The 16,172-nt window shown below is 46.4% G+C and overlaps 1 protein-coding gene across 1 annotated transcript in view; it reads right to left on the reverse strand.

The window, feature by feature from the left end:
* The window catches only part of tspan18b (tetraspanin 18b), a 31,966-nt gene extending 16,816 nt beyond the window's left edge, over positions 1 to 15,150 (reverse strand). Inside the window, exon 1 of the mRNA XM_056598310.1 lies at positions 14,897 to 15,150. The gene's annotated coding sequence lies outside the window, so the exon portion shown is untranslated. The remainder of the gene's footprint in view (positions 1 to 14,896) is intronic.
* Between the last annotated feature and the right edge of the window lie 1,022 nt (positions 15,151 to 16,172).

The following is a 16,172-nucleotide window of genomic DNA, read 5'->3' on the forward strand; positions in this document are numbered from 1 at the left end:
CATCTGCATCTCCTCAACCGGCCTCCTCTTAAATAACTCTCGCTTATCAACAAGCCATTGACATTTAGGAAGTGGCGTGCGCACATGAGAGCGAGTGCAGTGGAAGGACGAAGGCCACTGTTCATCGATTCGTCTCTGTGGATATTTCCCAGCCCTGAATATATCCTGATACATCTCCGACATCAATGGCGTATCATCAATGCCCGCACTGTAGATATTTTCACATTAACAAAAAGGTGAGAACTCAACCTAACCCCATAGTGGGAAACCTCATACATAAGGCAAACTATACATGCATTAGTTATAACACCTAGCCTATATTACATATTTAATACTCCTCTATCCTTCGTTTTTTTGCATTGTTCTCGCTTATGCCACTCCATCCTGTGCATCGGCCCGGGAACCATGGGTACAAGGTTGGAGGTCGGAGGTCAGAGAACAGCAGGGGCTTTGATCAGGTGCAACTTCCTCCAGGGACAGGAAAGGGACACATAAATGACAGAGGAAGTGACTGTCCTTTCCGCTACAGGACAACAACAGAGCTTCTCCTCTGGGGCTTACAGATGTTCAGAGTTTAAGGGCCTGTTGGCTCCATGCTTTCACCAAGGTCCACTTTTTGGACTCCAAACCTAATTCATTAGCTTTTAGGGTATTAACAACATCAGAGGGGCAATAAATCCACCATAGGGAGAATGATCACTGGTGCCACAGAGGCCCTGGTCGGTGCTGAGAAAAAAACGAATTAGCTTTATTGATTGAATACTAGTGCCAGTCAAGCAACCAGGGATAAGCGTAATCCATTAGCATGGAGAAACAATCATTAGTCTAATCAGAGGATATCACACAAATAATCGTTAATCTTTTTAGGTGTTCCGAGAAGGAACTGTCCGTGGAGTGTGTATTGATTTGGGATACCATTCAGACACCCACCTAAAAACTTGCAATCATTATGCTCTGAACTTCGTCTGCATTAATGGACCTAATTCAAAATTGAACTAGGTCAGGACTGTGCTTTCCAAGCAGTTAACAGGTACGCAGCCCCTGCGCATGTGATCTACAAGGTGTTGTTCCAAAGCTCATGGAAGCTGACAAGGTGTCAGCCTCCAGGCTCTGCACAAGAGACCAAACACTAACCAGACCATTCTGCATTTAAGCGTTCCCTCGACCTGGATCACATCTCCAAAGATGTACCCGATCAGAGCGAGGACGGAGGGGTTTGCTGCACACGGGGCCCTGCATAGGCAAGACCCTTGGGGACATCTGAGGCATGTCTCTGAAAAGAGTCAACCACCGCAATTCCCTCCAGCACCACGCACCGCTCAACAGCCATGGAGATACTTGTTGTTTTCCGTCACCATCTGCCCGCCTTTCCACCCCAATCTCTCCCAACACCCCCCCCCCCCCCCCCCCCCACCCTACCCCCCACCCCCCACACACACACACACCGCACCCCAAAGTCTCTTGAGGATCTCAGGGCCTGGTGAGGGTAGGGATGGGGGGGTGCCCGAGTTGATGGGGTGCAGGGGGGGGTAATCACCCAGCAGCGCTTTGAAGCAAGCTCGTTTAAAGAGGAAAAACCTGTCCGATTGGACTAAGGGGTGAGGATGGAAGTGGAAGCGGATCACTCCGAGGGACAGGAAAGGCCCTGAATGCTGGGAGCCGGGGGGGCCCCTCGGGACACAATTAGGGCCAAGGGTTTTTTTTTTTTTGCGAGGGTTAGGAAAACACACCAAGGAGTGCAACAGCACAGCTGCTTAAGCCAAGGTAAGAGTTCATTACTACATACACAGAAGAGCCCGCGGCGACGGCTATAACCTTCATCTGGTGGTGGAATAGTGCAACCAACCGACGCTTTACCAAGTTATTAGTGAACGAATATAGCGTAGAGGTTCATACTGATTACGGAGAGTGGCCGGCACTCTGACTGTGGTTTCAGTTATGTAGCAATAGCAAAAGTATTAATAGAACAAGGTCTTTCATTTTCTGTGATGAAATGAAATGCCACAGATAAATGGTCTGGTTAAATTAGTATAGATTCGAAGAGTTGTAACAATGTGGTGTTATTACGTGGGATGATTATTGATTAACCTTTGTTGCAATCTCTAAGGAGATTATAGAAATGCAGTGTTAAATATATATAACCAGAACTACAACAACTTTTGTAGGTTCCCAATGATTCATCGCTATTGAATTGAGTCTATTCTCATGATGTGGAAATGTTTAGTGGTTGGCACAGGGAAAGTTGTTAACCAAACCACATTTAACCTGGTTTCAACTTCTCACTACCACAGATGCTCGCAGTGATGGAGGGGTAACTCTTCTTTTATTCAAAAAGGTCCGCAATTCTTAACAAACTGTTAGCGCATTTCACGCAGAAATAACAAATATTCCACCGCCTAAGTCAAGCCAAACACTAACACTAGCAGATGTGTACTTAAGATCCCATCTGGCATCAACTACTCAGAATAATTTGGAACCTGAAATAATACCATGCAGCGTGTTTTTCAAAAGAAATGCTTTTGCCGCATTAAACGCTGTGGACCGAAGAGAACCATGTTTCCCACATGGGCCAAGTTCTGACACACATGCCCTCACCCCTAGACCCAACCTGTTGCCGGCGAACCATGAAGGGGGCCAAGGGGTCACCGTGTTAACAAGCAGATTGGAGAACATCTCAGGAAACAAATAAAAACGGAAAACACACACCGTTACATGAAAACCATGTGCAATGCAACTCTTTCATAGTTTACCTGCATCAGGGGACTTCCACCGTGAAATAAGTAACTACTGCCTTATTTATATGGCAAGCTGTCCAAAAAAACAGTGATGGATGGCTCCTACCTAGGGTTACCGTTGCTTTCCCCATTTAACAACATTAGCACAATAACATTAAATATCCCAATTCAAAACCCTAATCGTGTTAGCACAAAGCGTGGCTACATACCAATATGCACACACACACATGCACATGTTGAACGGTCGAACACAAACTAAATAAAACATTTTGTGGAACACTAGAGAGATATAGCAACCTTACGGTATCTAAAGTAGTGCAGCCCATACTACGACAGCCGGGGCATCTGGTTTTCATTCTATGTGGATTTTCACTGCATACCTCTGTGTCCACCGGCATACTGTATTAACAGAGCCTGCACACTTGCAGCGGTATACAACCAGAGAGAAATCGAAACAGCGCGCCGGACATGGAATCAATATTTCCCTACCATCCGCAGAGCGGTGTTTGCCTTGAGCTCAGCAAGGTTTGCAGTCTATTAACAAAGATCTTCATTACAAAACTGGAACAAAAAGGTGGGAAACTGCAAAGCCATTCCAACAAATAAACGAGACAACTCGCGATATCCTCCCGAATAACACCGCACCAGTTAGCGTAAGCCGTGCGGTGGGTTCCCAGTACAGACTGATGGTATTCCACGTCCCAGTGGGTAGGGGAGGCCGTTCAGGAGCAGCGGGCCAGACACCCCACCGGGTTATGAGGGCCAGAAGCCTTGCATCTGGATCATTTCCTGCACCCACGGGGGAGCTCCACGCTGGGAGCGTTCTCGTAAAAGTCGCACATGTGCCGAAGAACCTCTCGCCTGTGCCCACCCCACCGCAGATGTCTCACTCCCCTGTAAGCCCCGTGATGTGTGGCGAGTGTGATGAGGCAACTCATGGCATACTGGGGATATCACAGTTTCCGCCCCTGTACCGTCTAATGCAAGGGAGTGTCTGCACTTAAATAGCAATTAAAACAATCTTGCCTAAAGGGGGTCTGTCTTACGGTTCTTAGCCGTGTTGGTCTACAGAGCGAGCCGAGCACGGTGGAATGAGGGGGGCTTACTTGAGGAGTGGCAGATGGAACTGCGGCAAAGTGGGACAGAGAACCAGTGCGAGTAGTTAAGGGAGTTCCAACCTTTCCAAATCACTTTAGCTCTCATTTCTTTCCAAAACTAAAAAAAAAACTCAAAAAAAAAAAGAAGTCCAATACTCAAGAGGACTAGGGGCTGAAAGATATACTAGTGGAGATATCCTGCCTTTAAACCAACCCCAGGAGGACTCCAGGAGAGAGCGTGTGGTGGAAAATACAGGTCGGACATTTTCCAAACAGCAATCTCGTGAAAAGTACTTTTTTTTTTTTTTTTTTTTTAGGAGCATTCCTTCGACAGGCTGGGAGAAGCCGCAAGCGGACAGACGTCAGGAGAAAAATCCTGCTTGGCTCGACACAAAGAGCACTTAGAGAAATGAGATGCAATCTAGTTGGCTGCAAACCAACCATCCAGATAGGAACAGGCGGTACCAGCGAAGAGAACATTAACTTCTGCTATAAAAATACATAATAAAGAGTTAGACGTGAAACATCGATATTACCAACAACGGGAACAGATTTTAGATTTGTAAACGCCAAAGTAAAAAGTGTTGGGAGTCATTTGGCAGGCCTGGTACGGGACGGGTGGGGGGGATGTTTTGGGAACCAGGGGCTTAAGTTTAACTGGCCACTCTCAAACACTTTCTCTGTGGAAACACACAAAGCTTCAATCCCGGGGTCTGTGGGAAAAGGGAGTTCACGCAGTTACATCACATTGATTTATGGGGGAGAGAGAGAAGACGGAGTGAGGATGGAAACTGAGCCGCTTGGAGGAGGTCCAAGATTAGGTCCCTTAAGAAATACAAGTCAATAGGTTTTCTCCACGAAACATAGGAGGATATGAAGCATTTGCAGGGTGGAATGTGGCCAAAGTGATACAGACAAGACGGTCCAGGCCAATGCGCCTGAATGATTTATGCTGCCCCAACCCTAAAATATGCACAGTACAAAAAAAAGCAATTTCTGGATTGCAATTACTGCTGTGCAGTGACACGCGTAGTAGAGCTCATGACACTGGATACAGATGTCAAAATAATGGGGATGCCACAAGGTGATATTTCCATTCCCTCAACTCTAGGGAACTGATGACAACTGAATTGCCAGATCGGATGCCACCGGTGGCTAATTGGGGGCGGGTGGGAGAGTGCGAGCGAGGCATGACCGAGTGGAGAAAACATAAGGCTTAGTAGGGCACCGATCATCAAAAGCACAGTGGGACATTTGGAAATAAACAACTTTTGTTTTGTACCGCCACCATCATTACCCAGAAGACCACACCGGCCTGATCTGACCGCAGCCAGGAGGATCGGTGTGAAAGCCATTATTGTGGTTTCCGCGAAAAACATTTAGTGTGCGTGTGTGTGTGTGTGACTCTAGGGAGCTCAGAGGAGTGTAAACAACATAACTATCTGGAAGTCTTTGTTGCCTGGGAAGGAGGAACTTTCACCCATTTAAAGAGGCCGTTGGAGGAGTAACTGAAGGCCATGGTTCACCTGTAGAATGCACCACATCACTGCTAATCTGATAAAGCACATAATGCACAATGGGTGGAGGATGTGTGTGTGTGGTTTGGGGGGGGGTACCCAATGACAGCTCTCCCTTCCAAGCCTTGCGCAACAGCCGAGGTGTTTCGTTAAAATGAGAAGATTTAACTCAACGGAGTCGAGCCACATTCACAAAAAGGGGATTATGTGCCGTGAACAGGAGAAAAATAAAATTGCATTTCATCTCATTAATTTCACTGCATGAGACGTGAGCTTTGATGGCTGGCATCGAACAGCGGAGATACGAACAAGGCACGGGGGATTATAAAAACGCACTGTATGTGTAATGAGCTGTGGAGGTACAATAACAGCTAAACGCTTTTCTCTTTCAGCCCTTCTCAATCTCTTCCATCCATCTCCAATGTCTCGGCGTGCATAAAACGGTGCGATAGAACTTCAGGTCGGGCCAAAGGCAATAGAATAAATAACTAGACAAGTAGAGGAGCACCAGATGTGTGATTGAGCGACTTTGAGAGCATTGAATATTGACTGGGTTATTACACGTAGGGGCAGGGGGAGAGAGTTGCTGGAGAAAGTAACAAAGTAAAACCCATACATGACACACACACACACACACACACACAAAATACGTTTGGCCATCTGCTTTATATTTGAATGAAAAAAACTGATCATGTCAGACTCCAGAATGCCTGAATGGCTGCAGCAATAGGAAGGAGGACCGATGGCCATTCAACACCCACCACCTCCTCAACATCCTCTCTCCCGCCCAGAAAGCATAATTGGCCAGACTTGATTTACTGCTCCAGAGGCCAAATTAGCTGGAATCCAATTTTTTGTAGTATTGACCAAATCAAATTGCTCCATTTACTTTTAATCCTGTTTACTATTTATATTTTGACTTCTTCCATGCAATCAAAGCAGCTTGAAGATGAATGCATTGCTTAGCACATGGCTTAGGGCAGGTGTTTGGACTCCTCTTCATGGTTTCACAGATAACAAGAAGGAACACACAACCCAGGTCTTAGGAGACACCCAGATAATGACTTTGGCTTGAACCTCGGCGCAGAGAGGCATCGCGCGACCCATCCCCTGCCAAGTGTTATCGGTCAAAAAAGATCATCCGAGCACGTTTCCCAGCATGCACGTGGTTGGAGAAGTGCCTGAACTATCTGGTGTTGCCCCATCTCGCCCCTGGCAGCCAAACTCCGCTTGCGATTCATCTCACACAACGTTTGGTGAAAATTAGTTGGAAGACTGCCCCTTCCCCGTGGCCACTCAAATAAGGTGATTAATCAAAAGCACACCATGTGTGACTATTATTTACAGAAATACACCACCACCATCCCCATCACCATCACCATCACCATGCCGCCCACCCCCAACACCACCCTCAGGTCCAAAAGACAATTTTTTTATTCACTGGTTGGAAATCAATGAACACTGTATCCAATTTAATTCAGCCTCCCTGTCTGTCGACTGCCACCTGCAGAGGCTGTGTTATCAGGGGCAGGCACACGTGCGTGGCTGAGCCACTGGATGCTCCAGTCAGAATTATTAGTCGTGAAAAGCGTTTCCATGACAATATCAAACAAGGTTCACATGCCTTCACTGGTTGCGGCTGGCGTTTTTTTTTTTTTTTTTGCTGGAGATTCTCCCCAGCTCCATCTTCAAAGACAACCAGAAGGTAGGGCTTAGGTGCCCAAGAGATTATGCCTCACAGGTGTGTGTGTGTGTGTGTGTGTGTGTGTGTGTGTGTGTGTGTGTGTGTGTGTGTGTGTGTGTGTGTGTGTGTGTGTGTGATGGTAAAAACAAAAATTTGTGGAGAAAGGCACGCTACCACAACTGAAAAATAAAATTTCTTTGTGTACTTTTAATCTTTTTGGCTATAGCGTCCAAAATGGCTCAAACCATTTGCCAAATTGCCCGATTATAAATCAAGCACATTTCTTGCACGTCTCCCCAGTAAATGTGCAGTGGTGCGGGTCTATTTGCAGCTCTGGAATTTGCCTTACGGGAGGGAGGCCATGTTCTAGTTCAATGACCCACAAATGTTGCCTATAGTAATGCACTCTCAACGGATCGGGGAGCTAAAATTGTCATAAAGCCACATCAAAAGACCATTAGGCATCCCATAGTCTTTGCCATGTAATTGTTACACACCCCAAGGTATTACAGGAGCCATAGAACCAAAGTCAGAGCAGCAGAGACCGTTCAGATGAATTAATGTGTAAGTGTGCAGGGCGATTTCCCTCCAACGACTTAAGGAATAGCTTTAGCGTCCTTCCAAACAGCCAGCGGGCCGGGTCAGACATGCGTGCCGCCCTGCTTGAGTAACGTCGATTGATAACAGGCCAGGTGAGGCGGGGTGGTTCAGCTGGCTTTTTGTCTAAGCGCCAGTGTTCAGTGAGTGGGTCTAATGGCGCAAGTTCTCACATCCCAGAAAAATAAACAGTAAACGACCCTGAATAACCAACCGGTATTGAGCGAGAACCTCGCTAAACCTCAGCGATGAGAAACGATAACACAAAAGAACTCCCTTATTACCATCACGAAACCGCACACACGTCTTGACCTCGGTAGAGGCAACGTGTTCTACTATACATTAACAAACCCATCAGATCTACTACACATTAACAAACCCATCAGTTCTACATTAACAAACCCACCAGCTATACATTAACAAACAGTTATACTATACATTAAACAACCCACCAGTTATACTATACTTTAACAAACCCACCAGTTGTACTATACATTAACAAACCCACCAGTTATAATATATGTTAACAAACAGTTATACTATAGAAAAAAATCCACCAGTTATACTATATATGACCAAACCAACCAGTTATAATATATATTAACAAACCCTTCAGTTTCTACCCTATCAAACCAACCAGTTATACTATACATTAACAAACAGTTATTAGATACATTAAACCATCCTTCAGTTATACTATACATGAACAAACCCAACAGCTATACTATACATTAAGAATCCCACCAGCTATACTATACATTAAAAAAAACATCAGCTATACACTATATATTATCAAAACCACCATCTATACTACACAATAACAAACAGTAACATATCCAGTCTGCGCCTGTTCCTATGTTGACAAGACGCCGCTACTTTGGTCCTACTCACTTAAGGCTTTGATGGCCGACAACAGTGTAGGTGTGTTGTTAGAGGGGAACACGTAGCGGGGGAGGCGTCATTAGGCCTTCCGTCTCCACCGAGGTGGACCTGGGAAGCGCCAGGGGATCTTTTTAATCAAACGGCCATGCCTGGTCCCCCCTCCCGCTAGATCTGTAAGGCTGTGGAGGCCTGCCGTTGGGAGCCTGTGTACCTAATAGACCCGTGGTAAGATACAGCCGGTGGGGGGGGACCAGGCTTGCATATAACACCGTTCTGACAAAGGAGGAATGACCAGGGACTGCGCTGGGGACTAGGTGGGTGTTGGATTCAGAGGAATCAGAGAAACACCTGGTGGAAAGGAGGGAACCATTTTTGTGAACTCCTTACGAAGCAGTTTTACGAAAAATCGGAATCCGACGAAACCTTGCACGAGTACAAAAGAGTATTATTATAAGGAGGATGTGAAGGGGAGAATAACATTAGCCCACTTGCGCTTCGGCAGTTCTACTGTACCGTTCATAATTTAAAAAAATAAGGGAGGACATCTCTGCATAGCTAAACACTTTCTGGGATACCATACTTAGGTTTCGTCTGAGAGAACTGTGTTTTGCCCGAATAAATGTACAACTGTATGTAATTCATTATGGGGAACTCCGCCAAAACAGACCAATAATGGAAACTAGGCTTATTCAGTGCATAAATATACTCTGTATCTGCAACATCTCCACACAGAAACAACGACTCTAGCCCCTTTTACACAGAGATCCTGCAATATTGCCACTAGGCAGATCGTCATTATGCTGGATTTGCGTTTCTACCCAGAACAGAAGACAAAGCCGGCGTAATGCCACCCCCGTGTATGCTTTTACATAGCATCCCGGCAGTCCGGAATCAGAGGCATGACATGCAAGACAACAGTATCAGTCTCTAGTGTGGGCGGAACTACAATGCCAACCCATTCCGTGTTTGACCGTTTTATACAGAAGGCGAGACAGAATAACGCTGCAACATTCCCGCTTTATCAGGATGTGTAAAGCACGCTTCTGTCGTCACTTACATACATTTGATAGGAAGTAGACTCGAATCACTTCAATAAGAAACTGACCCGATACTGAAATCGTACACAGTAACTAAGTATTCTCTATAGATCTATGATTCTGATTAGATCGCAGTTATGTGGAATTAATGTACTAATCACACAAACAAGAGATGCTATGGTTAATGGGATAACCGCTTGCCGACGTGCCAGGCACATTTTTAATGGGTTTAAAATGATACAAGGGGCGATTGGTTGGGGCATGTTGAACATCTAATTGACTGAAGTAACAAAATGCAACTCAGATGAATTAATTTGAGACCAAGAGAGCGAGCATGTGTGTGTGTTAGGATTTTAGAGCAACAATTATCCTGTGTAGAGGACGGTGTAGTAATAGTGTAGCAACAGTAAGTAATTAAAAATAAACAAGAGTGGGCCATCCCCTCGGGGCAAACTCATAACCAACTCAAGGTTAGAGATGTTCTCACTGGGTACTCTGATCCACTATGACTCAAGCAAGAATTTCTTATTTTCCTTTCCTTCTGTTTTTCATTAGAAACATGCATTTAAAGAAGTGGGACACACACAATAAGCAGATTTCCTCCAAAACAGAAACACAGAGAAAGGAGAAGGAAGGAAGGGAGGGGAGAAGGAAGGAAGGGAGGGGGGGGGGGAGAAGGAAGGATGGGAGGGGGGGGAACCCAGTTACCGAGGGCAGCGGCAAAGGAGGGAAAGACCAGGAGCTTGAGGAGAGTCCCGTTTCATCTGAAAAATGCCTGACTCAGGAGATGGGAGTAGCAGCAGCGAGCCTAGTGAGTCACAGGGAGAGGCTGTGAAAACAGTGCTGGACCGGGCCGGCTCCACAGAACCGCTCAGTGACAAAGAACCGAGGGTCGGCCCGTCTGGCCCGCAGTGAACCAGGAGGCAGACACTCTCTGTTATCGCTGCTTTCATTATTACTCACACAAAAACAACACAGGGTTGTTGTTATCGCATTACTCAAATGCACTTTATTATCAGTAGAAAACCATTACAAGAGTACATAACAAGAGTTCAGAAAAACAACAGACAAATGCATACGTTCACATAAGCGTCCTCTATGAACATTTACTTAATATTCCATTTTCATTACCATTAAAAACACCACAGCTATAACAATAAACATATTATCTGTGGATACGGTCTTTTAACAGACTCATAACAGGGTATAGACCCAAGTCATTAAGCCCAGACACCAAGCAAAAGGCCCACACGCTTACAAAAGCTTCTTATCTGCTTCGGTGGGGGGAGTTTGTTTTTTTCAGGTTGGCACAAAAGATGGTGAAGTAAAAAGGCTCCAATGTTAAGCAGAGCGAGATGAAAACAATCCCACACCACATTCCTTTAAATAAGCACTTCCTCTGTCTGGGGTTCTGCCCGATTAGCACACCGCTTCTTCCTGCCCCGTGTGCCAGCAGAGCCTGAAATGAGCCAACCAGGACCTAGCTTGGTGAAGCCAAACAAAAGTGGTTGTGTATCTCTTTAAAAAAAAAAAAGGCCTTATGTACTACTGATTAATAAAGGAATGGGACAGAAACTGAGAAGCCCCCTATTCCCGACGGGCATTCCCCCAGGCAGCCTTACAGAGATTGCAGAGCATCGCAGTTCAAATACGATCAGAGATTGTGTGGGTTTATGTCTCTTCCTCAGTCAGGTAATCTTGTAGTGACTGGGCCCCTGTCTCACATATCCATCAGATGCTGACTGCCGGCCAAGCCTAAGCCCCCCTTTCTCCCAGCGTCGACTCCTCAGGGCGTCCGGGGAATGAAAGGAGCCCAAGGTGCTAAAGGCTTCCAGCGATAGCATAGGGATTTACAGAGTGTGCTCGCAGTCTGTAATGACCAGTGGGCTCCGCAACCAACCCGCCTTCAATAGACACCTGAGTGACATGGCTTATTAGCTCTGAAAAACATTGTGCCAGGGAAAATGTCGCTGAGGGGGATTTCTTGGGAGAAATGTTCTTTGAACATCCGAAGGCCGGGCTGAATGTCTCCTGGACTGAGCGTCTGCCAGCCCTATGAGCCTGTCAGAGAGCCCTGCTATCTGCCAGGGCCAGCTTGTCAAATACATACCTTTTGCCTCATTACCTGCCCGGCAAGGCCATTATGGAGGGAAATGCGGCGAGTGCAAGATAAGCACAAAAGCACAAATCCTTGGGTTGGACATAAACAAGCAGCCTGCTTCCTTTTGATAAAAGGGAAGTGTCAGCAGAGAGAGAAACTCCTGGACTTCCTGTTCAGAGTGAAGTCGGAGGGTCAGCCAAAACTGCACCTCCTCTTAAGCCGCCGACTACGGAAGTTCAGAAGCGGACATTAAGAACAACAGGGGGAAAGGACGGTATGAACGGTGAAAGAAACACGGGTTGCCACCTTAGAAATGGTCTGACCTTTCAAAGTGAAGCGTAAAACATTTTTACATTAGAGCTGCAACCAATTCAACCCTCAAAGATAAAACTGCCTGCCATCTGAAGAGCGAATCTCATTTCCATCAATATTTTTTCCGACAACGACAGAGACTTCACCCTGAGCTCATTACCTACCGCGCTCTCTCCACAACACACCCATTAAGTGAAGGGTCCTAGCAATCGAGAGAAAAAACACAAATAAAGCAATTTTCTCATTGAGCAGAGAGAGATGCTCTCCATTTAGTTCTGGGCTCTCTGTGGACTGCTGGCAGCACTGAAAAGCTGATGGTAGCACGCTAGGCGCGCTAGGCGCTCACTAATGGCCTGGCCTCATCTGCCATGTCGCGTTACGCCTCTCTACATGGAACTAAAGCTCCATATGGCCAAGGACATGACCCAGAGACCGGGGTGAGGGGGATGGGGCAGAGGGGACGAGGGGTAGAAGGACCAGGGGATGAAAGGAAACCATGGTGGGCAGCGAGGGGTGGAGGCCTTTCAGACCACTGATCAAATGGGCTCGGCACAGAGCTCCCTAATTTGCAGGCATAATCAGCAGCAGATATGGAGAAGCAAGACGGTGTGTGTGTGTGTGTGTGTGTGTGTGTGTGTGTGTGTGTGTGTGTGTGTGTGTGTGTGTGTGTGTGTGTGTGTGTGTGTGTGTGTGTGTGTGTGTGTGTGTGTGACCATGTGGAACCGCAGATTGGTTAATTTCAGCCCGTAATGAGGGGCTGGTCGGCCAGCAAGGGGGACCGTCCTGTCAGTCAAACTCGACTCCACTCTCTCAGCAACAATCTGCCACACACTCCATTTCACACCATGAGCCATTAGCCAAGGACTAAGGAGACATGGGCGCAGCGTTCCTCTCGCTGCACCCCCTGCGTTACACCAACCACCAGCCTTTCCACAAAGTTGTTTTCCCTGTTTATTTTGTCACTCCATCCCTGTAAATCGACGCCGCTGCTTGAGGGAAAACATGGCTGTTTCTGAAACGTGTGCAGTGGCGCCAATACCAGGTGTTCCGAAGCAGTGGGTGGAATAAACACCTTCCTGAAGACTTCCCATTCACTTCTAATTAGATTCCCTCTCGTTTGATGTTCTACGGTCCAAGGAGGATGTCAAAAACGCACATAAATCAACGCGGCGTTGCCAGCCAAGTATTCCCGGTGTGATTCCCACCTCGTTGTTCCTCCTCCCTCGCATTATCCTGTGAACATGGCTACCGTATCAGAGGAACAAAACTATTTCCCCGGCACTGGATGAGCCAAGTCACAGAGAGTGGCTGCTGGGGGCAGTTCATGTCGCGTTGGCAGCTGTTTCAGAAGCATCAACACCGGCAGGGCATGGTCGGCAGCCACACACAAACACTCCTCTGTCTGCTGTGAACGGGGGCCCCCCTCTTTCCCGAGCCATTTCCACTCGGATTCAGGAAGAGGAGGAAGGAAGAGGAGACAAAGAGAGAAACAGAAAAGGGAGAGAGCGGGAGTGAGTGAGAGGACAGATAGAGAGGGGAAGGGAGAGGAGATCTGATTTCATCTGCGAATGTGTTTTCGTTTGGGCCTGGAGGTGTTGGACCACGACTGGAGCGTTGCTGCTGCTTTACTTTGAATGAGTGGCAAACTGGAATTTGCTGAAGCACTTTAAAATGGTTTGGCTCCAAGTTGAGAGACAATGGGAACACAGCAGAGCACAGACACTTTATCAAGGAACTGTCTGGAGGCTTTTGGAGACAATCTCAAAAGGCCATCATTATCATCGATCCACTGGTCTTAATTATCACTAGTGCTCATTAGAACAGGTCTATATGCCCTCTGTCGAAATCATAATTTAACAATACTACTATGACGTACTATATACTATAACAATTCTACTTTTACAAAATAAATGATTCTGTAGTAGACATTTTTTGAATTGTATGCATATTGATAAGTTTGAATAATGTATAAAATGTATCATACATAGGCATTTTACTGACATGACACAATGCAAGTGTAAGCATTCCCTATATCAGACCTGCCTTGCCTCATTACCATTTTCAAAAATGTAATTTGAATTATAAACCCATAGTCAGAAAACGACTGACTCAGTAAAAAAAAATACAACTTCATGGAATTCTGGATTTACAAGCCATGAAAGTCGTGGGCACAACGTTAGCAGTGAGCACCACTGAATTATGTTGAAGCAGGCTACATCAGTAGGCTATTCAGTGTCTGCACCCCCAAATAACTTATATGGATTGTGCAGTGCCGTTGGCAATACATCTCCTAATACGAAGTGGCAGTGAACTCCTGCCCTGCAGCAAGCGGGCAGCCGACAGAGACATCCGTGTGCTGACCTCCATGCATCTTTGGAGACGTTCCCAGTGATTACTTCCCCCCCACCCACCCCACTGGCAGCCCCGTCTTTCCAGGCCGTCGCTTCGCGTGGGAAAGTCGCCAGCTTGGAGACTGACACGGCTTCCTTCTCCCAAGTGTCGGCTTTCTCACAAGGGCCAGACTGATGTGTATTAACCAGAACGTGATACCGTATTAAATCAGCTCGAGTGGTATATTTCCATGTTCTTAGTTTGATACGCCAAAAACTATTAATCGAGGACGTTTGTAATATTACTATGGCATCACATACTTCGATCAAACATAGAAGCTTAATATGGCACACAAACATGATTCTTCCTCCCGAGTGATGGAAAACGGAGCGCTTCTGAAACAGCGAAAGTACTGGGAAAAAAACAGGGAATTCATTGGCAACACAAAACACGTAGAAAGGGTAAAGAATGTGGGCTGATGTCTCAGCAAACTGTGACAAATAACAAAACTGGAAAAGCTGAGCGATCGCTATTATTTAGTGCACAGTAGAAGGGGTACAAATGAACTTCAAGAGGCATATTAAAGAAGCAACGCAGTCTCACCTCTCAGCAGAGCCTGTTGGTAAATCGCTGTTTTCCCACGGAGATGTCACCAACTCTTTCGGCACAACAAACGACACAGTTTCGCAGAATATTACCAACCGGTGGTTGTCTATACGCACCCCAAAAAAGCTTTCAACTGATAAAATCCACAGCTTTCTCAATCACTAATAGACTCAATGCGTGCACGGAGTGTTGGATCAGGATCGGTATGCAAACAGTTTTCTCCCCCAACTCACTGCACGCTGAAAAGGGAGAGCAGCTCAATCCGTCCAGTTGCGCTCCAGAGGGGGCGGGCACTTTACCGACGTCCACACCCACTTTTACCTTATATATAAATGTGAGGCAAAAGGGGGCGTGAAATACTGAAATACTTTCACTCTAGTATACGACATCGGAATTAGCCGATGACTATTTCATATTTTCAACCACGTAAACATAACGAAATATATTTTTTATTTGAAAATAAATTTTGCACATTTTGTTTTGCGTTCTAACGGGAGGGGGAGGGGCTCGCGAGGCCCCTTGTTTTGGTCGCGAGGGGCCAACAGGCGTGATTAAAGTGTTTTCTTTCCCCCCTCGCGCTCCTCGTGTCACACAATCTACTACAGATGGAGAGCAAGATAAGCAGTCTCGAGCCTGATCTCATCACACACACAATGTGAAGAAAAACACACACACACACACACACACACACACACACACACACACACACACACACACACACACACACACACACACACACACACACACACACACACACACACACACACATACACACGCATGCATGCACGCACGCAAGCACGCAAACGCACGCAAACGCACGCACATACGAACACATTCGCACGTGCACCACGCACGCACTCTTTTTTCTCTTTTTCAGTATTCACGACCTCGGAGGTCGTGACACTGACATTCCCTGTGGCATACGTGATACTTACAACCCCCCAATACTAGTTAACCCGTGTATTCCTTGTTGATCCCTTTCTTATTGCTCACTCGGCCGTTTCACAACACCCCGTTTGACCACCGGTTTAAAACACAGCTTATATGGTAGCCTATCAGCGATATCGAAAGCCTTGTGTAAAGAATCACGATTGAGAGAGTATCAGGGAGCCATCGTCAGAGGTGCAGGGGCCTACTTGTGAAATGAGAGCACCTCGGGCCTTTTTAAAACAACAGCTGTGAGGTATTTTCTTTTTGGCTCCTCGGAGGGCAGGCTGCGATGTCTGAAATGAAGTCATTGTTAACACGAGCCTCCCTCCTCCCTCGTAGGTCG

This window comes from Gadus chalcogrammus, chromosome 9 (genome assembly GCF_026213295.1).
Source record: "Gadus chalcogrammus isolate NIFS_2021 chromosome 9, NIFS_Gcha_1.0, whole genome shotgun sequence".
Lineage (NCBI taxonomy): Eukaryota > Metazoa > Chordata > Actinopteri > Gadiformes > Gadidae > Gadus > Gadus chalcogrammus.